The sequence below is a fragment of the Carettochelys insculpta genome, chromosome 17 (assembly GCF_033958435.1).
Source record: "Carettochelys insculpta isolate YL-2023 chromosome 17, ASM3395843v1, whole genome shotgun sequence".
Lineage (NCBI taxonomy): Eukaryota > Metazoa > Chordata > Testudines > Carettochelyidae > Carettochelys > Carettochelys insculpta.
In genome coordinates this window covers 30322926-30346330 of record NC_134153.1, presented here as the reverse complement: position 1 = coordinate 30346330, position 23405 = coordinate 30322926, and the positions used below count along the sequence as shown (strand labels likewise).

Below are 23405 nucleotides of genomic sequence, written 5' to 3'. Positions count from 1 at the left end.
TATGCACAGAGCCTCAAGAGACCTTAATCCAGCACTGCACACAGGCACATGCTTCCTCTCCCTGGCCCCTGAGCAAGGAGGGAGGAAGCAGATCATTCTGGCATGACTCCAATCCAGGGCTCGGCCGTTCTTTGCAGGCCGGGTACGTGGCCTGGGCAGGCCTGGGGCGGGAGGGGCGTGCCAGCAATGGAAAGAAGGGTCCTGGTGCTGTCCTGACTACCTGACCCACCAGGCCATGCAGGGACCAGGCTCAGCTTTACCTCAGGAGTGCTAACGATGGCAACTGGTGGATTGGTGACCAGAGCAAACGCCTCCAACTCAGGGGCGCTGTGTTCTAGATCTGCCCTTGACTCTGCAACGCAGAGCAAGTCACTGGACTTCCTGCATCATCAACAGCCAGGGTCTCAGTGCCCACTGGTGTCCAAAGCCTCCCCCTCTGCACAAAGAAGCACTGACCTGCCAGGGGGGCACTGTGGGACTTTATTCCCAGGCACTGTGAAGTGCACTGAGCCCCCAGCTAGAAGGCAGAGCTGGTGGCTTTGATGCAGGGTGTACTCTGAACAGCTGGGGGTGGGTTGAGCCAGCCTCCTGTCTGTTCACGCCTTCCCAAGGGGCGGCTGGCGCCCTCGTGTTCTGGGGGAAGCAGCAGGCAAGGGTCAGGATACGTACCCGAGGGCTGCCTCGGTCAGTATTGTTAACTCTGGGTTTGGTCCTGCACCCCTGTGGGTCCCAGGAACTTCCATTGCATTGTGGCAGCCACACCCCAGGCCACGGGCTTAGTGGGTGAAAGCAGGTGGCTGGTGTATGCGTGAGGCAGACAGGAGGACGCAGCTTCCAGTGCACACAGGCTGTGGTGCCCAAGTGCCCGACTGGCAGCAGAATGCTGTCAATAGACCAGTGAGTCACCAGCACAGACACTGGAGCCAAGGGCTAGAGTGCTGGGGGAGTAGAGCAGGGCTGGGTTCTGGTCCCAGTGCTGGTGGTGGGGGACCTCTGGCAAGTCACTTGCCTTGAAAACATGTGACTGTGACAGGTTAGACCGCAGAGGTCCCCTTGAGACAGTCAGCTAGTGCGCTGATCTCCCCCTGAGCCTGCCTACCTGCCCTCTGGGACATCACACCACCCTGTCCTGGGGGGCCAGGTGCTCTGGTCTCCCCCAGCAATGGCACAAAGCTGGAGCTGCAATCCCTCAGCCGCGCAACACGCTGCTGAACTGGCTCACTTGTAGGGATCCAACAGCCCCAAATAAATCTGTCTTACTCCATGAAAGTTTTACTTGGAGAAGGCTCACAAAGGTGTTTGCCCCCTTACCAATGACAGAGATGGGCACAGCTACTGCTCCCTCTCCCTGGTAACGATTATTTACACCGGGCTTGATAATACATGGAAGTGCTTTGTTAGGTATAAAAATTAATATTTAAGTGATTGCAAGGGAAACCAGACAGATCAAAGCGAGTTACTAGCCTCAAATAAGCAAAACACGCCAGCTAAGCCTAATACACTACGGCTATGTCCATACTAGACCAAAACGGGCTTTGTTGACAAAACTGGTGGTGCATCTACACACAAAATGCATTTTGTCAACAAAAACTGTGAACAAAAAAGACACTGGGGGGGCTTTTGTTGACAGAGCAGGTCACAAGATGAAGCCGCTTTATGTGTAGACAGGATCTATTGACAGAACTTTTATCAGGACATCTTTTCTGACAGTAACGTCTGGAGACAGAGGCTTCTAGTGTAAACATAGACTCATAGGATCCTAGGGCTGGAAGGGACCTCAGGAGGTCATCCAGTCCAGCCCCCTGCTTCAAGCAGGATCAACCCCTGCTAAGTCATCCCAGCCAGGACCTTGCCAAGCCAGGACTTAAAAACCTCGAGGGATGGAGAATCCACCACCTCTCTAGGCAACACATTCCAGTGCTTCACCACCCACCTGGTGAAGTAGTTTTTCCTAATATCTAACCTACACCTCTCCCTCTTCAACTTCAGACCATTACTCCTTGTTCTGCCATCTGACACCACTGAGAACAGTTTCTCACCTCCTCTTTAGAGCTCCCCTTCAGGAAGTTGAAGGCTGCTATTAAATCACCCCTCAGTCTTCTCTTCTGCAAACTAAACAAGCCCAAATCCCTCAGCCTATCCTCATAGGTCTTGTGCTCCAGGCCCTTAATCATTTTTGTTGCCCTCTGCTGAACCTGCTCCAGCAAATCCACATCCTTTCTGTAGTGGGGGGCCCAAAATTGGATACAATATTGCAGATGTGGCCTCACCAGTGCCGAATAGAGGGGAACAACTACTTCTCTAGATCTGCTTGAAATGTTCCTCCTAATGCACCCAGTATGCCGTTAGCCGCCTTGGCTACAAGGGCACACTGTTTACTCATATCCAGCCTTTCATCCACCATAACCCCAAGGTCCTTTTCCATCGTACTGCTGCTGAGCCAGTCAGTCCCCAGCCTTTAACAATGCTTGGGATTCTTCTGCTCCAGGTGCAGAGCTCTACCTTTCTCCTTGCTGAACTGCATCAGATTTCTTTTGGCGTAGTCCTCCAATTTATCCAGGTCACTCTGGATTCTCTCTCTACCCTCCAACATGTCTACCTTCCCCCTACTTTTGTGTCATCTGCAAACTTGCTGAGGGTGAAATCCAGTCCCTCATCCAGGTCATTAATAAAGATTTTGAACAACACTATGCCTGGAACCGAGCCTTGCGGCACTCCACTTCAAACTGACTGCAATCCAGATATTGAGCCACTGACCACTACCCGTTAGGCCCAACCATCAAGCCAACTTTCTACCCCTCTTATAGTCCAAGGACCCAATCCATATTTCCTTAACTTATGGACAAGAATGTTGTGGGAGACTGTATCAAAAGCTTTGCTGAAGTCAAGGTATATCACGTCCACTGACTTCCCCATGTCCACAGACCCTGTTACCTCATCATAGAAGCTAATCAGATTGGTCAGGCAGGACTTGCCCCTGGTGAATCCACGTTGGCTACTTTTGTTCACTTTTCCCTCTTCCAAGTGCTCCAAAATGGATTCCTTGAGGATCCCCTCCATTTTTTCCCCCAGGGACTGAGGTAAGGCTGACCGGTCTATCGTCCTTCTTTCCTTTTTTAAAGATGGGCACTACATTTGCCTTTTTCCAGTCATCCAGTATCTCCCCCAATCTCCAAGAGTCTTCAGAGATAATGACCAAAGGTTCAGCAATGACATCTGCCAATTCCCTCAGTACCTTAGGGTGCATTAAATTCAGACCCATGGATGTGTGTACATCTAGTTTTTCTAGATAGCGCAGAACTTGTTCCTCCCCCACAGATGGCTGCCCTCTACTGTCCCATACTGCATTGTCTAGGACCGTCGTGTGGGAGTTGACTTTGTGAAGACTAAGGCAAAAAAAGCATTGAGTACTTCAGCTTTTCCTTCATCTGTCAGTTGGTTACCTCTCTCATCCAGTAACAGCCCCACACCTTCTCTGATAACCCGTTTATTGTTAACATGCCTGTAGAAACCCTTCTTGTTACTCTACACATCCCTTGCCAGCTGCAGTTGCAGTTATGCTTTCACTTTCCTGATTACTCCCCAGCATTCTCCAGCCGTATGTTTATACTCCTCCTTAGTCAACTGTCCACGTTTCCATTTCTTGTATGCATCCTTTCTGAATTTAAGCTGACTAAGGATTTCCATGTTTCAGTAAGACTTTAAAATACTGCCAGTTCTCTTGAACTCTTTTCCCCTTCATCTTTGTTTCTCAAGGGACCCTGCTCATCCATTCTCTCAGGGAGTCGAAGTCTGCTCTTTTGAAATCAAGGGTCTGTATGTTACTGCTCACCTTTCTTCCTTTTGTCTGGATCCTGAAATCTACCATGTCATGGTTGCTGCAGCCCAGGTTTCCACCCACTTCTATTTCTCCTACTAGTTCTTCCCTGTTTGTGAGCAGCAGGTCAAGTTGTGCACGGCCCCTAGTCGGTTCCTTCAGCACTTGTACCAAGAAGTTATCTCCAACATTCTGCAAAAACTTCCTGGATTGTCTGTGTGCTGCTGTATTGGTCTCCCAACAAATGTGCTGCTGATTAAAGTCTCCCATGAGAGCCAGGGCCTGTGATTTGGAAGCTTCACTTAGCCGTCTGAAGAAAGCCTCATCTACCTCCTCTCCCTGATCTGGCTGTCTATAGCCGACACCAACTACAACATCACCTCTGTTACTTCCACCTCTAAGCTTAACCCAAAGACACTCAACTGGATTTTCTCCTTCCCCATACTGGAGCTCTGAGCAATCACACTGCTCCCTCACACAGAGCGCAAATCCTCCTCCTTTTCTCCCGTCTGTCCTTCCTAAACAACTTATAACCTTCCATGACCGTGCTCCAGTTATGCAAATTGTCCCACCAAGTCTCCGTTATTCCAACCACCTCACACTTCTTTGACTGTGCCAGGGCCTCTAATTCTTCCTGTTTGTTCTCTAGGCTTCTGGCGTTAGTGTACAAGCTCCTTAGAGAAGTGACTGATTGGCCCACTTTCTCCTCTTCTCCCAGGAAACCCGCTTGAGTGTTCCCTCCTCCTTCCCCACTTACCTCAGGGCTTGTGTCACTGTCCCCCAATGAACCTAGTTTAAAGCCCTCCTCACTAGGTTTGCAAGCCTGCCTGCAAAAATGCTCTTTCCTCTCTGTGTGAGATGGATCCCATCTCTTCCCAGCAATCCCTGTTCACGTGAGAGAATCCCATGGTCAAAGAAACCAAATCCTTCCCTGCTACACCACCTACGCAACCACGTGTTCACTTCTGTGATTCAACGATCCCTACATGGACCCCTTCCTTCCTCAGGCAGGATAGACGAGAATACCACTTGTGCTCCGTATTCCTTGATCTTCCTTCCCAGGGTTACGTAATCTGCTGTGGTCTCATCAAAGTTGCTCTTAGCTGTACCACTGGTTTCTACATGGAGAAGTAGGCAGGGGTAACAGTCTAGAGGTTTAACAATTCTTGGCAGGTACTCCATAATATCCCAGATTCTAGTTCCAGGCAAGCAGCAAACTTGCGGGGATTCTAGGTCTGGACGTCAGATGGATGACTCCGTCCCTTTCACGAGGGAGTCCCCGACCACCATCACCTGTCTTTTTCTCTTTGGGTGGTGGTCATAGAGGCCCCATCCCTAGGACTGTGCATCCCATGCCTTAGAAACGATGGAGACTCCTTCAGATCCAATCCCTGTGAGGTATCAGCCCCAGTTATCTCCTCCGTATCACCTGTGGAGAGAGGCTGAACCTGTGCAGAGAGAAACTGAAACTAAAAGAAACTGCTGAAAATCTATTTCTCGCTCTCTTCCTTAGTCCAGGTAAAATCCTCCAGGTCAGAGCTGATATTTTCTCTGCCTGGTATTCTTTAGCGTAGAGAGGCAGTTTTCAAAAGCCAGCTGAAGATGACTGTTGATTGCTTCCCATTCCTTAACTAGAATTTCTCCAGGGTGGGAGTCCTTTGTTTTATCTCACCATTCCCAGGGCAAAATACCAGATTCAAGATGGATTTCACACCAGGTGGCATGTTCCCATGTGTGTGTTTGGACCATCCATACTCTGGGCTCACAAGACAAACAAACCCAGTTACAGATCATTGTTTTGAGCACTGGACCATTAAGTTCCTTAAGTACTGCTGATAGCTCTCACTAGAAAGTCTGGATTAATAAGCAGGTTTACGCTTCAGGTTTCTTTCTCCACATGATACAAGCACACAAACAGAAGACACATTCAGGAAACCACTGGTGCTCATGACAGTGCTGGAGGTGGTCCTGTGTGGCAGACTAGCCAAGCTGCAGCAGAGCGAAGGTCTCAGGAGAGGGGCTTTGCGTAGGCTGCAGCTGGAGAATGAGGAGCGCATCCAGCAAGGTGGCAGGAGGAAGCTTATGCGCTTTCACTGAATCCTAGAACACGAGAACTGGAAGTCCAGATTGTTTTGAATTCTGACCTTTCCTTCCAAAGCACTTGCAACCCTCCTGGCTTTATGTTGTTCCTTGCTCACGCCCAGCAGCTGTTTTGCCCTGGCTGTGCCATGCACCCAGGGGCGGGGGAGCTGAAGGCCTTGGCAGAAGGCACCTGGTACACAGGCAGCACGGAGTTCTTCCACGCTATAGTCCTGGCTTTGCCACTTGCTTTCTAGATATGAGCAACTCACCCCACCTCACTGGCTTAGTTTTCCCACCTGCCAACTGCAATGAACACCAAGGGTGCAGCTGGCCCAGCTCACCTGACCCAGGCTTATGGGACTCAGACTGCAACATAAACACTGGGGCTGCAGCACCCTGCGGGGGGGAGGGGTGTCAGAACCTGGGTGCCAGCCTGCACCCAAACATTTACACTGCAGTGTTCTGGCCCTGCAGCCCAAGGCCCACAAGCCTGAGTCAACTGCTCCGGGCTTTGAGACTTGGGGCTGTGGGCTTTTGGTTGCAGGGTGGACATACCCGCAGTCTCTGCCTGTTCTGCAGGGCAGCTTGGGACTTAATGAGCTCACAGAACCAAAAAGCTGTGGCAAGGAAGAGGGGCTGATTTACCAGTAACAATGAGCATATGAGGTCTCTGCAGAGGATAGGAAGCCAGTAAATGTGTCATGCCAGGACTCGGTTCTCAAACCCATCCTCTCGGCCCACTTCCCAGCTGCCAGAGACCAGCCCACTCCTGTTCCTAGCAGACTGGCTCCTGACAGAGCCGCACGGGTATGTTAGGCTGAGCTGATACCTGATGTTTAATTCAAGCCATCCAAGTGCTTGGGGTTGTAGGTGTGAGGTGCTGTGTATACACAGCACGTTGCGAAAACAGTGCTGGTGCAGCAGAGGCCAGAACTGCCCCTTGGCTGGGAAACTCTTTTGTCTAGGGCGGTGTGGTAACCAGAGGCGAGTGGCACTAATTTTGGACCTACTACCAAATGCATATGAACTTCCAGGCAGTAATAACAGGGCTCTGCTCTCTACACAGCACGAGACTCTGCTGGGTTGGTTCTGCTGCACGTTTTTCTAAAGGAGGTCAGCTCGGGGGCTGCAGCCAGGCTGTAGAGGCTGGAGCAGACATGAGTACAGAAGAGCCCGGGGCGGGAGGAGGAATGACAGGTTTTGCTGCAGAAATGAAAGTGGGCTTAACCGTCCTGCCTGCCTGCTTTGGGAGGGTCACCCGGCAGGAGTGGTTGAGCAGGTGACCGCACTCCCAGAGCTACAGGGGTCAGCCACAGATGTGATCCTCTCTGCCCTTTCATCCATCATGAGCCACAGAGCTTGTGAGAGGGCCTTCGGAGGCCCTGCCGTCTGCTGTGGGGTTAGGGACAACGCAGGCAGCTGCTCCCAGGGGCAGACAGAGCTTCAAGTGAGACAGCCATGGCTTAGAGAAGGCGTAGGGTGTTTCTGCCCATGGGATGCTCAGCATGCCTGGACATCCACGAGAGAGAGAGAGGATCTGTGGGGGGCTGGAGAGAGAGTCTCAGAGCAGTAGCCATGTGAGTTTGTAGCGTCACAAAAAACAAGCAGTCCTGTAGCACCTCAAAGACTAACAGTTTTGTCTATTAGATAATGAGCTTTCGTGGGCCTCAAGTGCATCATACGCACGAAAGCTCATTACCTAATAAATACAATTGTTAGTCTCCCTAAGGTGCTACAGATGGATGGATAGATGAAGAGGGGCTGAGGGGGATAGATGGGGGGATGGAGAGATGGATGAAGAGGGGCTGTAGGGGGATGGGTAGAGGGAGGTGGGGACCAAGGAGAGATGGGTAGGGAAGTGGGGGGATGGATAGAGGGGTGAAGAGGGGCTGTCGGGCGAGTGGGGGAATGGGTAGATGGATGAAGAGGGGCTGTGGGGGGATGGGAAGGGGAGTCAGGGAATGGATAGATGGATGGAGAGGGGCTGTGGGGGGATGGATAGAGGGAACGGGGGGATGGATAGATGGATGAAGGGGGCTGTGGAGGGATGGATATAGGGAGTTGGGGGATAGATAGATGGATGAAGAGGGGCTGTGGGGGATGGATGGGTTGATAGATGCCCTGTGGCAGGACTGGCCCCTAATTATTCAGTGAAGCTCACATTTGCTCCTGTATCTATCTCTCTATACTGTAGCTATAAGAATTGCTGTGGTGCCCTGCTACAGTCACAGTGCTGAGAGCCCTTCCCAGGCAAGGCCTGCTGTGACTCTTTTGACTGGAGGGCAATAGGCCTGGAGGCCCCAGCCATGCTGTGCTGGGTGCTGTACAAGCATATACCGGAAAGTCAGAGTTTGCCCCCAGCCCTTAGAAATGTTCCCTGGGGACTCCAGGGCCAGGCGCCGCTTCCATTCAGTTACTCACTGAGCTCATTACCGTTGCAGAAGGGACTGGCTAGCGCTCAAGTGACACTAACAAGAAATCAAATGTTTCACTTGAAAATGTGCCTGTGAAAATGCAGGATTCAAAGCAGAGGCCCTGAGAGAACCTTCTCTCTGCCCTGGAGTGACAGCTGGGAACACCGGGGAGCCACCCCAGAGAAGCTTGGGCAGATCTTGGAAAGGTTCTTCAGCCTGTGTTCAGCCTAGACTCATGGAATCTTAGGGCTGGAAGGGACCTCAGGAGGTCATCGAGTCCAGCCCCATTCCCAAAGCAGGATCAACCCCAACTCAATCATTGGCTTGTCCAGTGCTGATGGGCCAGTTAAGTAAGACCCAAGGTTTTGTCTACACACCTGTTGCGCCTGTTTAAAAAGCGACACACTCATATTGGTTTCCAGTGGAATTACACTGGCTTGGCTCCAAGTGAAATGGGTCCGTACAGAGGTTTGTAGAGAGAGCAGAAGGGAATTGTTTTACAGAACTACAGATAGCCAGTGCCAGGCCACTGCCAGGGATGGAAGAGGAGGGGACAAGCTGCCCCAGGCCCCCTTGGTGTGAGGGGTCCTAGGACCTCCTCCCCATTTCCCCAAACAGCTCCTTGGGCTCCCAAAGTGAGGGGAGCTTCCAGGGAGCCTCAGAAATCTGCAGGCTGATGCAGGGAGCTGCATTTCTCCTCCTCCCCCCAAGCGCCGCATTCCTTCCCCTCAGTAGCATTGGCTTTCTTAAGGCCCTGCTCCTGAACTCATGTTGTGAGACGCTCAGCTTTGTACCCAGGCCTCATGGAGGAAAGCTCTAAGCACAAACCCCGTCAGGCTCAGAAACCAGGCTGCCAACATAACTCACACGCATGTGTTCTAAAACCCCCATGATTTTGAAATAAATTTCCTGAGTTTCACTACTCATTGTTTTTGACTGCTAGGGTCTGTCATGCCAGCCTCTGTCTCTGCAAGATACCTCATCTTGGGTTAAACTGCAGCAAGGGAGGTTTAGGTTGGACATTAGGAGAAAGTTCCTAACTGTCAGGGTGGTCAAACACTGCAATAAATTGCCCAGGGAGGTTGTGGAATCTCCATTGCTGGAGATATTTAAGAACAGGTTAGAAAGTGTCTATCAGGGATGGTCTAGACTGTACTTGGTCCTGCCATGAGGGCAGGGGCTGGACACGATGACCTCTCAAGGTCCCTTCCAGTCCTAGCGTTCTATGATTCTACGATCTGTCTCCCTGCTCCATCTCTGGAGGCAGAGGTGGCACAAAGAGAAACTGGTTGCACCAGATGATGTTAATATTTAATATGCTAATAACATGGCTGGGCGGGCATGGTGGGGTGAAAAACTCTTAAAAGCTAAGTTTTCGTCCCGTCACTAGATCATTGCTTTATGAGCCCCACAGACAACTTCTGAGCTGTTTCCTTTTTCTAATTTTGTTTAAAAAATAATAGAAGAAGAAACTTAAGAAAATCAGAAACTAGTCTCCAAGGGGTAGCCTTGTTAGTCTGTAGCTCCCCCCCGGCCTCAAAAAAAATCCAAAAACCAAAAATCATGCAGTCCTGTGGCACCTTAAAGACTAACAATTTTATTTTCTGTATTAGGTAATGAGCTTTCATGGGGTAAGATCCACTTTGTTTATTAATTGAGAATTATGATACAATCCACAAATGTCACCACAAATCAGAGAAAAACATTTCGAACCATTAGGTCTGCTCAGGTGAGAGCATTCATCTGGTAAAACAATGAGCACCATATTTCTGGGCACTAAAGTTTAAGAAAGACGTGGAGAAATTGGAAAAGGTCCAGAGAGAAGCAACAAGAATGATCAAAGGTCTAGAGAACATAAGCGACTAGGAAAGACTGAAAGAACTGGGCTTGTCTAGTTTAGAAAAGAGAGGACTGAGAGGGGACATGATAGCGGTTTTCAAGTACCTAAAAGTAGTAGCATCCTTCAGTCTATGTAGACTATGGATTGCGCTCTTCGTAGTTCCGTTTGGCATCCTCATTTGCAGCGTCGGCTGTGACTGTGAAGACCCACATAAGAGTGACAGTCCTTGCTGCATCTGTTGCATATGTAATGGGTGTCTGGCAGGTCCTTGCTGTGCTTTCAGTGGGCTCGCTTCTCCTTTGCTAGCTGTCTGATCCTCAACTCACCCTTCTGAAGGCCCTTGTATAGATCCTGCCTCTATCTGCTGCGATCATCTGCCAGCTCCTCCCAGCTGTCTGGTTTGATGTTTACTTCCCTGAGGTCTCTCTTGCAAACATCTTTGTAGCGCAGCTGGGGGCATCCAGGAGGTCTTTTGCCAGAGGCTAGCTCGCCATACAGGATGTCTTTTGGGATCCTTCCATTATTCATCCTGTTGACGTGGCCAAGCCAGCGGAGCCGCTGCTGCCTGAGGAGGGTGTGCATAGTTGGGATTCCAGCTTGCTCAAGGACGGTAGTGTTGGACACTCTGTCCTTCCACGATATTCCAAGGATGCGCCTGAGGCAGAGCAAGTGGAAGACATTCAGCCTCTTTTCCTGGCGGGCATACAGGGACTTGGACTTGGACCTAAAAGAAGGTTACAAGGAAGAGGGAGAAAAATTGTTCGTGTTGGCCTCTGAGGACAGGGCAAGGAGCAATGGGCTTAAACTGTATAGTGGCATCCTTTTCATGTTGCACTCAAGGGCCGTTTCTACAGAGGCCACTTTCTCTGAAAGTGGCAAGGTAATACACGGCCCGAAATATGCTAATAAGGCATGGATGCAAATTCCCCATGCCTCATTAGCATATGGTCACGTGATTCGGAGTCCGGAAGACCATTCTTCCAGACTCCAAAATGCCGTGTAGAAGCGCGGCCCCGGGAGAGCTTCTGGAAGGAAGTCCTTCTTCCAGACACTCCTTCTTCCTGAAAATTTTTGGGAAGAAGGGGCCTCCGGAAGAAGGACTTCCTTCCGGAAGATGCCCAGGGGCCGCGCTTCTAAACAGCGTTTTGGAGTCGGGAAGAACAGTCTTCCAGACTCCAAATCATGTGAGCGTATGCTAATGAGGCACGGGAAATTTGCATCTGCACCTTATTAGCATAGTTTGGGCCGTGTATTACCATGCCACTTTTGGAGAAAGTGGCCTATGTAGAAACTGCCAAGGTATTAAGTATCAGAGACGTAGCTGTGTTAGTCGTCAAAAACAACAAGTCCTGTGGCACCTTATAGGCTAACAGATATTTTGGAGCATAAGCTTTCGTGGGCAAAGACCTGCTTCATCAGATGCTTTTTCTCCCTCCTCCTTGTAACTCTCTTTGCATCTGATGAAGCAGCTCTTTGCCCACAAAAGCTTATGCTCCAAAATATCTGTTAGCCTGTAAGGTGCCACAGGACTTCTTGTTGTTTTTGAAGGTGTTAACAATTTTGTCTACAACTGGAGGAACTGGTCCTGAGTCCCTTCCTGCTGAATCTGCTGTGCTGTGTACCTCACCCAGCCCCTGGGTGGTGGTGATTTGGGGAATGGGTTCTGACAAAAGTGATGAGGGTTTGGCTGTAGCCATCATGATTGGTGACTAAAATGTGAGCATCTCAGAACCCACTTCCCAGTAAAATCCAGAGCACCTCTAAGGCCTCTTTGTCATTCTCCACCAAAGACAACTTATTGGCGGAGGGACATTTGTATATTACATTAACTCTTACTGCGAAGTTCACTTTAAAAACAAAAAGTTGACCAGTTGGTTTAGCACAGGGAAGGGAGCAGGGGCCTGCCCCTTGTCAGGATATGTGACTTTACGCTGCTGCAGAGCTAAGTAAACAGCCCCAGGCTGCCATGTGCCGGGTTACAGTGCTCAGCCCAGTCTGCCCACCTCCCGGCTGCCTTGCTTTTCCTGGGTTGGGGTTAATGGGTTTCCTTTGTCATGCCTAGCAGGGAATGGCCTTGGAAAATGGGTGTTAATGTTAATGGCTCTCCTCAGCCAGCAGCTGCAGGATGGGGTGGAGGGAGCAGGTGGCAGCCCAAGGGCAAGGCATGGGAGGCGGGAAGTCAGGGCTTCTGTCAGAGGATGAGTCAGTCAGGGGATTGCTGGGCCCTGCATGGATGTCATGCCAGCCCTGGGAATGATGCCAGTGATGATATCCCATGGAGTGGTGGGTTTCTCCTGGGACCACCATGCTCTGCTCTGGGCCTCACAGATGCTGTGTTTGAGGCTTAATTTAATCAGCATCTTTCCTCCCGTGAAAAAAGCACCCTAAGAATCAGACTCTGAGAGTTGAGAAGGGCCCAGGACATCCCAGAACCAGCCCCAGGACATGTCAGGATACGTGAACCAGGGGTGAGAAAATTCAAGGACAGAATGAGAGGCTGGTCGGAGCCCTGCACTGCCTGAGGGGGACTGGGGTGGGGGAGTGGCAGTGAAGGGGTCTATTTCTATGGTCGCCTGTTCCGTGATGTCCCAGCAAGTCGACCTCCTCACCTCAGGCTGGTGTGACATCCACCTGTCCCAGCAGGTCCCCCACCAGCAGCTCCATAGCTGACAGCAATGCTAGAAGCGCCAGAGTGGCTTTAACTGCCCATGTCCGCTTGGATCACGTCCAAGGCCTGGGCTACACCTAGAACTTAGCTTGACCTTGCTACTTTGCCCAGCTGATCCAAGGCCTTCTGGCGAGAGCCGTCCCATCCATATAAGGAGGTAGGGCAGCTGTCCCCATGCTTCTGGGGGCGCTGCAGCAGCTGCCCGAGCTGTCTGATGGACAGGATGGGGGAGGATTACCTGGGGCAGGGGGCAGGTGGCAACAGCAACGGGGGGTCACCTCCCCTCCGCTCACCACGTGGCATAGGTGGCAGCCTGCTCTGATCTGCCCCAGCCTCCTGGCCCACTGATCCTGACTTCTCCACAGCAGCGGGAAGTGGCTTCCACTCCCAGCTGCCCACGGAGCAGTAGAGCTCAGTGGGCTGGGCAGGCACGGAGGGGTGGACATGCTGCCGCTCACACCACGGGGTGAGTGCACAGGGAAGGGGAGGCTGTGGGGGCGACCCCCTGCTGCAGCTGCTCCTGCTGCTGGGCCCTGCCCCTGGTAATCCCTGGTCCGGCTGGTTGGAAAGGGGGTAAGTGGGCAGGACAAGGCCTGCGACATAGGGGGTTGCCTGGGGCCCCATGCCTGGGGCATTGGGTGGTTGCCCCAGGCCTTGTTACCTCTGTCCCCTGCCTTAGGACATCCCTGCTTCTGTCAACCTAACTACTGCTTCTCCAGGGGGTAGTGTATTAACTGCAGTGACAGAAAAGCCCTTCCATTGCTTTGGCATGTATCTACACTACGGCACCTCAGCGGCACACCTGTAACACTAACTGGCCACTGTCATGTCCGCAGTGTGGAAAAGCCCTAAAGTAAACAGCAGTTCAATTTCCAGTGGTTCCCCAGGCCGGGCTGGGCCAGCTCTCCAGCCATCGCTCTGCCAGTGAACCTGCCCGGCAGGTTGCAAGCCTGGGAAATGTGAAGAAACAAAAGCTGGTGCAGATGAGGCTTCTCATCGCTGATGTACAGAGTTGAATAGTGGCCATCTTGGTCTGTATTCTATTCAAATAAAAAGGCAGTCCACTGGCACTTTAAAGACTAACAAAATAATTTATTAGGTGGTGAGCTTTCATGGGACAGCCCCACGACTGGTCTGAAGAAGTGGGTCTGTCCCACAAAAGCTCGTCACCTAATAAATTATTTTGTTAGTCTTTAAAGTGCTACTGGGCTGCCTTTTTGTTTTGATGTACAGAGTTGTGTTAGTGCAGCTCACACAGGCCAGCATGGCTACATGATGGCTCACGGTAATGGCTACACCCCTAGGAGAGCAAAAGCTAAGGAGGTATGGTTAGGAGCACTGGCTAGAATTATCTAGAGGACCATTTATATTGACTAGCAGGAACGTTTCCTAGCAAAGAAGTGGGACACGTTGGAGAAAAGCCTCCCCCACTGAAAGTTGTAAAAGCCCCTTTTTAGGGGGTCATGGGCAGGGTTCCCTCAAAGTTTTTCCATCTGTGGGCAGAATAAATTTTGTTATGTGCACCAAGGCACCTGTGAATGTGCACCACCAACAGGAACAGGCACTGTTGGCTGTGGGTGCTGTGTTAATCAGCTGGACAGCAGCTGAATCTCTCATGGGCAGGCATCCAAGTGCTCTGCCTACAGGGAACACTGGTCCTAGGGGCAGAGTTCTCAAAATGATGGGTTAAGGAACAGCTCAGCAGTGATGGACTATGGACTTACTGATGCCTTTCCATCTCTGCACCCTTGCAGGGTTGTTCCTGACCACAGCACACTGACATGCTTCTTTACTCACATACCATACCTGCTTCTGTCCGTTCTGGTTATGTACACCACAAGCCCCGTCGGGCAGCAACTGTCTCCTGCTATGTGCCCATATCCTGTCTAACACAGCCGGGACCTCACCTTCGCCAGGGCCTTTGGAGATTAATGGAATACAAATAAAGAATCACAGTAGAACGTTACCCGGTGGAATTCACTGCTGCTGGGGTCACCCACACACCTAATGGGCGCAACAAGAAGTCCTGTGGCACCTTACAGACTAACAGATATTTTGGAGCATGAGCTTTCGTGGGCAAAGACCTGCTTCATCAGTCATGAGTCGTGAGTCTCATGCACCTGCCGAAGAGGGTCTTTGCCCCCAAAAGCTTATGCTCCAAAATATCTGTTAGTCGATAAGGTGCCACAGGACTTGTTGTTTTTGAAGTTACAGACTAGCACAGCTCCCTCTCTGACACTGAGTGCAGTTCACTGTCCATTGGAGTGGCAGTTAGGCCTCTTACATGGAGAAAGAACAGTTAACTCTCCTCTACAGCCTTCACTGAACACCCACTGGCTCGCAGCTCAAGTGGTAGCAGTTCCTGCCCTAAGCTCGAGAGGTCCCTTGTTTTTTGTCTGCCTGTGGGCAGTTACACAGGTTAATGAGGAAAGTAACTGAGCAAGATTTGTGTAAGAGTTAGAGATGGATTTAGCTGACTAGACAGCATCCAGTGTTTTATTATTTAGTGTAAACATGTCAAGGACTTTCAGTGTTCAAATCCCTTCCTCCGTCCCCACAAAACAAGGTGCGCAATTGTCCCCGTAGCCTGCAGGAGTGCTGGCCTTAATACTTAGCATTTACTCATCTTCCTATCGTCAAGGCACTTTACCAAGGTGAATGCTGGAGATCTCGCAACGTCTGCGTCAGGCCAGGAAGGGCTACTACCCATCTGACCAAAGAGGAAGGTCAGGATGAGGTGCTACATGCCTTGCCCAAGGCCAGAGGAGTCACTTGCCAAGGTTGGATTTGAACTCAGGGGTCCTGGCGCCTGGGCCAGAGCTCAGGACATACTTGTTCCTCAGTAAGAAGGGAAAACAACACAAAATGTTGGAGACTGGCAGCATTCCAGCCTGGGAGAGCAAACCAGGTTCCTGTGGCCTGGGCTCCCCATGTCTATCATGACTAATTCCCACAAGCAGTGCCTGCCCAGGGACAGCACCACAAACCACAGGCCCACCAGCACAGTGACAGCTGATCAGTCAGGGAAGCAGCAGCAGGGGAGCAGGATGAGCAAGACCAGGTGCAGGAGGCAGAAGCCTGAAGTTCCCTCAGATGTTCTGGTAGGGGCAGAGGGGCAAAGACAGGAGTGAAGTAAGCAGGAAGGGGTGGCACAGTGCACAGAGTACAGCTGAACAAAAGGAAGAGGCTCTGAGTAGGGCTTTGGAGAAGAGGCCCAAGGCCAATATGAGAGATCAGGAGAGGGGCAGAGGACGCAGGAGACAATTCAGAAGACAAGGATGAAAAGGAGGCGGAGAAGGGCTGGGAATTGGCCAGTGCACTTTGCGTTCCCCCAGTCTGGCTCTGACCCAGCTGTGCTGCCCGCCTGCACCTTCCTGCAGGGCACAGCTGCTGGAACTCCTCTGAGCATCAGTGGCTTCCCTCCCCTGGCCCTGTCACTGCTACTTCTACTTCAAGCCTGTCTTGCCATAGCAGAGTGGGCTTTGCTGCTCTGGGCCACTCCATGCTGCCCTTCCTGGCCTGTTTGCCCAAGGATAGACAAACTCCCACAGATTCTTGCATAGCCAGAAGGGATGGGTGACTCCACTATTGTCTTCTCTGTCTCGGCAAACACCTGCTTCCTCTGGCCTCCTCTGTCAGGGCCTGTTCCTCCAGGGGAAATGGCTTTATTTAAATAAGCATTACAGCCCAAGCGGCAGAAATCCCAGGCAGATTTTTGAGAGCTGTGAAGCTCCCCCAGGCATTCACTAGGCATGTTGAAAGCACACGGACTTGTTTACTCTGGACCATTACCAGGGGTTAGCTAACATCTTCCAAAGGCTAAACAAGACTTCTTTGCTTCAACAGCTCAGCCCCCAACAGCAAGACCCTGCACACCCTCTGGCACAAGAGTCCCACCTCAGAGGATACCAGAGAACGCAGGCAGGTATCCACCATGCATTGCAATTGCGCACGGATGGGTATGATTAATAATGGATCTAGCTTTTAGCATCAGTAGTACTGAGGGAGCTATACAAATGGACTCCCTCAGGTCCGCTGATCTTCTCCCATTCACTGATGGGGAAACTGAGGCAATGAGCAAGGCAGTGACTTGCCCAGGATCACCCAGCAGTTGAGCTCAGCATAGAACCCAAATATCCCAAGTTCCAGACCAATGCACAAGGCCACACTGCCTCCGCACCAGCCTTTCCATTCCAAGTCTGTGCCTCCCTGGTCTCCCTTCCCACAGAAGCAGTTACACTTCACTTCCTCCTCATTGGCCTGCTGGCCCATCTATCACTTCAATCTGTCTCACTGGCCGAGACTTTAGACCAGCTCCCCATTCACAGCCAGAGAGCACAGATTAAGCCAATGACTGAGAACGTAACAGCTTGCAAAGGAAGAGGCTGTCTGTGAACCCGAGCCTGGAGAGTGGCAGGAGTTTATGCTCCCTTGGGCCATCATGGAAATTCACCCCAGGACAGAGCTGTCATTCATGCCCTCTGCTAGGCAGCAGGCTCATCAAATGCCCCAAATAACTGTTTGCTTTAAAAAGCAAATATGCACTTCAGGAGGCTGTTTACGTAACAAGTGGCACAGAGCTTTAAGTCATCACCTCTTTGTCACACACTCTTATTGTGCATTTAATATTTATTTAACTCCGCATGTGGTGCCGGTGGCAGATGGCAGGCAGTCTGTTAGACTAGCCACTGAGACAGATTAGTGCCACGTTGAAACGAAAACATTGGACAGTTTGGGGAGCAGCGGACTCATCCGCTTCACAGAGCGACACAGTAGAGTTCCTCATTGGCACAGATGTCTGAATGGTGCAGACTGGCGTACTGCCGTTGGGCCCAGATTCACGCTGGAGACATTCTGGTGTCCAGGTGGCCATAGGGTGACTTCTGAGCATGGGCACAGCCCAACGGCATTAGCCTTTGCTATCGGGGCTGACCTCTGAGGCTGAGCTCGTATTTCTGGTGTAGGATGAACAATGGGAGCTAATCTCCATAGCACTAATAAAAAGCCTCTGCCAGCTTCCTTGAGCAAAGTTCCAGGGAAAAAGACTTAAATGACAAAGGGTCTAATAACCTACTACCACACTTGGTGAGAGACAAAAATGAGAAGGACTCTTGTGCCTCAAGGCATGGGCTGATCACCAGTCAGGCCCAGGAAGTGAGCCTCTTCCCCGTAAGGATGTAATGCTGCATACAATCACAACAGGGCTTTCCTCTAAGGCAAGATGAGACAGAAGCAAGAGGCCAGAGCACCCAGACCAACGCTGTATTTCTTGTGGCTATTCCTGTGTGGCCAGCAGCCCAAAATGGCCAGCATAATGATTTCTAAAGGGAAGGAAATAGGATGCCTAAATCAAGGGTCTTTCCCTAGCAATATGCAGGGCTGTTAGGAAACAAAACAGTAGGCGTTAACTGATTATAAGAAAACAGGCAGATCAAAGTGAGTTACAAATTAAACAAAAGAAAATGCATATAGGTATGTCTACACAGCAGCCTTATTTCAAAATAAGTTATTCCTGAGGAGCTATTCAGAAATAGCTTATTCCAAAATAACACAGCTACACACAAGAAGGTATTTCAAAATAGTGCTTAGCATTTCGGCCGACCCCAGATAGTTCAATTTTGCACATCTCTATAGGTTGATCTTCCATGTAGTCTAGACGTAACTTTAGATTTACCTGCTTTAACTTTATGCATAACTTTCTTGTTTCCTTTTCCTATTAAAAATCTGTACATATCTTATTATACGATTAGTTACAAGCATGATATCTGGTGTGAGATCTAAGCTGTGCTGGGGTAAGTGACTGATCCTTTGAGGCTGAGATTAATCAGACTCTTGCTGCAATTCTCAGTTAAGGGACGCTATACCACGCAGGCAGGATTATCTGGGTGGCAAGACAGGTGTGACCCCACATTAAGGTGGTTATAGTGCCACTAATGTGATATATAGTAACAAAGAGGAAGCCATGCTAGTCTATACACTATCAAAACAAAATGCAGTCAAGTAGCACTTTAAAAACTAGCAAAATGGCAAAACACCATTTTGCTAGTTTTTAAAGTGCTACTTGACTGCATTTTGTTTTGATAATGTGATATATGCTATCATGTGCCAGGAATGCCCCTCCACCATGTACATTGGACAAACTGGACAGTCCCTGCACCAAAGGATGAATGGTCATAAAACAGAGATCAGGAACTGGAATACACAAACTTATAGGGGAACATTTTAACCTCCCAGGATATTTGATATTGGACCTTGAAGTAGCCATCCTCTTACAAAAGGGTTTTACCAGTAGATTACAGCGAGAGACGTCTGAGTTGGAATTCATCTGCAGGGTGGTTAGCAACAGAGGTCACAGAATGAAGGTGAAAGCGTGGCTGTGGCCCTGGGGTACCTGGAATAGAAGCGAGTATGGCAGTCTCACAGAAAAATAACACAAAATAACACAACTGTCAAGTGTGGCATAGGCTCCGACTCCTCAGTCCTGGGCTGGGGCGCTGCTTGGGAATCAGACTTGGTTGGATTTACCTTCTGTCTCATTGACCAGCATCATGTTCCTGAGTCCCAAAGAGATCCTGGGTCCCTGGGGATAATTCACCTCCCTGTGTTCACTCTCCAGTAAGTCGGGCCGGCTGCCCTCTAGGTGAGAGAACACAGCAGGCAGCAGGTGCCACAATCTTCTGTGGTAATGCAGGTGTACAAAATTCTGTTCAGCTTCTCAAAAAACTAGGTCACAGGTCCCCTCTGGCCCCAACCCAGTTTGTCGGCTCACAATAATGGCTGGCAGCATGGCCCACCTGTGGCCTTCATCCCATCCCTCTCCCATGGCATAGTCAAATAACAGACACCCTCATTTGTGTGAACTGCAAAAGCTGAAGCCAATGGCTCTAGGAAAAAGATCAGCTAGTGTTCTGCATTTCCACCAGAGAGCCATGCACGTTGCACACCTGTAAAATTACAAGGCTGAGGGATGAAAGCCTGTGAGATGCATTCTGATTGAAAGAGAGCTTTAGCGCAAGGAGAGCAAAGCTCTTGATGGCTTTTCGCTGACTCAGCTATACAAAAAGATTGGGAACAGTTAATGCTTCAGCCAGTTTTTGCAGAACCCTGTCTTTCCTTCTCTTCATTACCATGGGGTCCACACGGGAGACAAAACAGAAACTAAGTGTGAAAATGGTTCTATATTTGTCGGGACACTGCACGATAGTTGCACACTCATTCAAAACTCCCTTCCACTCCTGCCACACACAGGCCAGGTCTACGTTAGGCATTAAAGTTGATTGTAGATACACAATTCTAAGTCCGAATCGACTTACGTGCAATCAACTTGCCCGTTAACCTTCCTTACTCCTCAAGAGATTGAGAAGTACAGTACTGCCAACTCCAGACAGTTCGATTTCATGCTTCCTCATTAGGTTCATGAAATTGAACCCTGGATGATCAACCATGACCAGGTTGATCTTCCATGTAGTGAAGACATACCTTGGGTCTTACCCATTAAAGCTCATTACCTAATAAATTTGTTTGTCTTTAAGGTGCTACAGGACTGCTCGTTATTTGTGAAGCTACAGACTAACCATTTAAGACTACTAAGTACCCCATAGCCACCCGGTTTGCTACCCCCATGCACTGTTCTATTTCTAAAATGAGATAGGAGAGTCTTCAAGGCAGAGACCACGTCCATACATATTTGTTACGTAAAGCCTTTAGTCCTGTTCTGGGAGATGCAGTAATAATAATAAAGACAGTTCTCTTGAGGCAGGAGGTGAAAAGATCATTGCAGGCATACAAGAATGGTGAGGAGCAAATGATAATGCAAAAAGAAAAATGTAAACATCAAAATGTACATAAGAGGGCCACAGGGGAACATTAAAGAAGTGTGAAAAGGAATAGGCAAGAAAATATCAGAAGTATTGTTAACAATCCAGCAACTGTTATCACAAAGATTCAGACTTGATGGCTAGTAGAAATAACAAATCTTAACAGTATGAATCTAATCTAAGGGTAGAACAAAGTAAATGGGAAGAAGAAGGAACATGAGTCAATTGCACTTAAAGAGGCAAAACTGATGTTTACCAAAGCTAATGGAAAATGAAAGAAAAATTACTTTCAAAAGACTCAAACTACTAAGAAAGGGCTCTAAACTTGAAAAGAGAATTGGAACAGGCATCTGAAAAGCACTAGTCTAGGCTCTTTGTGAAGATTCATACAACAGGTCAAAAGATCCCGGAGGTTCTAAAAAGAAGCTAAAGCAAAGGCTGCTTGTCTTGAAGTATTTGGAGGTTACAGAGGAAAAAGAAATGTGACTTGAGGTCAAAATCTAATCGGAGCCCTTTACTACATGGTGACCTGGCACAAGTAATGGAGAATTCATCCATGTTTCACAACCTGCATATTCTACAGTACATTTGTTTGTATATTTAACCAGACAAAGAAGAATAGAAAGAATTAAATATGGATAGGCTTGTAAGGATTAGATTTATCAGTACATGTCGGTAAACCTCAATTTTGCTGTACCACCACAATAATTGTAAAAATTTACATATATGCACTGTAAAAAAATACTGCTTGAGAATTTGTTATCGTCAAAATCCAGCAATTTCAGTTTTTGAATTAGGCTTGTTACAAATGGATCAAATAGGAACAACAGGTCTGATTTGTTCATGCAAGGATGTTGGCTTTGTATATTTTGACAATGTGTTCTAATATTTATAAAGTTTTACCATTTGAATCTCAATGTCTATTGTTGTTAGGTCATTATCATGCCTCTACCCCAATTTTCTGTAACTGTTAAGATTTAAATAGATAAACTAGAAAAAACATTAAAATAAACATCAGTATTATCTGGGCAAATTATAACCCTCCCCAATGCCAACCTTAAATATGTTTTGTGGGATGACAGCCCATTACTAGAGCGATTTGGTTTTACGGTATAACAAATAATGAATCATACAGCCATGTGCCACTATGCTTTAAAAAGTGATCTGTGTAATCAGAGCCCTACCCCCGACTGCCACTTTTGCTCATACAGGTTGGGTGTCCCTTGTCTGGCATCCTCAGGACCTGAGCAGTCCCAAAGGAGGGAATTTGCCAGCCCAGGGGAGGTCAGGCCACTCCAGGCCAGCAGGGCTCCCTGCCCCCAGCAGCTGGTGGCTCTGTGTCCCTGGCTGCAGGAGCTCTGTGCCCCTAGTTGGTGGGTCTCCCTGCCCCTGGCTGCCAGCGGCTCTGTACCTCCCAGATGCAGGGGCTCCCTGCCCCAGGTCACTGATTACTGAGCTCTCAGACCACTGGTGTACAAAAGCAAGACACCTGATCGCCACATGCCCCCACACCTCTGGCCGGCCAGGTGCTGACCCCCAGCAGCCAGCTGCCTACCCCCTTACCCCTGCAGCTAGGCACCAGACCCCCTGTCCCCAGTGACTCACTGGAACCCCTGCTGGAACTGCCCAGCCCCAAGCTGGTGCACCCCTGCACCACCTGAACCCACCAGGGCCTGAGGAGCTGCCTCCTGCCGCTGCCCCCACACGCTTGTCTCACGGTGTGGCGGGGCCTGTGCGCGGAGCGGCCGGAGGGGCGCCCCACGCGTGCGGCTCAGAGCCACACAACTCAGTGTGGAGAATGGGGAGCGTATTGGACACCCTGGTCTTAGAAGACACTTGGGGGTAAATTAGACCTAAATAACACAGAGCCAGGACTGGTGGCTGGAAACGAACTTCAGGGGAGCGCAGGAAACTCGGCCACACCCATGATGAGCGGCCAGCCAAGTACCTGCTGTGGGGGCTCAACATTGGCCAGCCTAAGGTTCTCGAATTCAGTTATTCGCGAGCGGCCCGGTCCCGGGGGGAGGACAGCGTCAGTGCCTGCCACTTCCCCGGGCTCTGGGCAGCGGGGCCCGCGGCTGCCACTTCCCGGGCCCACCAGGGAGCGGCTGCCATGCAGTATCGGCACGTTCAGCTTTCCCCCGGGCGCTCGACACGCCAGGCTGGCCAAGGGCGAGGCGCTGCTGTAGGCTCAGGCTGGGCCAGGGATGTTGCCAGCCTGGAGACCACCAACCCGCACCGCAGCCGCGCTCCACTCGCGCCTGGGCAGAAGAGCTGCGCAGTGTCACCAGCGCCCAGGCAGCTGCCTCCCGCCCCTGCCACAGCCGGAGCGGGCGCTGCCGGCACTCAGTACCGGCGGCACACGCGCGCAAGGGCCGGGGAGGGCAGGCAATAGGAGCGCGCCGGTGGAGCCGGGGACAGAGCCGCAGCCCTGCCTCGATTCCCGTGCAGGAGCCCCGCGGGGTCTAACCACCGGCAGCTGCGTTGTTTCCAGTGCCCCGAGCGAGCCCGTCTCGCGTGGGCGCCCGCCGGGACACGCGCGGGGCGGCGGGGCTGGCTGCGGGCGCGGCGCGGCCGTTCCGCGGGGGATAGCGCCCCCGAGCCCCGCTGCCGCCTCTCCGCCCCAGCCCGCCGGGGAACGCGCAGCGCCACACGCCGCTCTTGCCGGGCCCGGGGCCGCCCCCGGCTCCTGCCTGCGGTGCCCGGGACCAGATCCGGGCAGCGCTGGGGCGGAGGGAACCCGCCGGCGCTCGGACCCCGGGGGACG

At 50.7% G+C, this 23405-nt stretch overlaps 1 long non-coding RNA gene across 1 annotated transcript; it reads right to left on the bottom strand.

Moving 5' to 3' along the window:
* Positions 1-10842: 10842 nt before the first annotated feature.
* On the bottom strand, positions 10843-23118 carry LOC142022348 (uncharacterized). The gene is made up of 3 exons (XR_012647937.1): positions 23109-23118; positions 19108-19212; positions 10843-10877 (listed from the first exon to the last, which is right to left on the bottom strand). It is a non-coding gene; the product is annotated as an uncharacterized LOC142022348 (long non-coding RNA).
* Between the last annotated feature and the right edge of the window lie 287 nt (positions 23119-23405).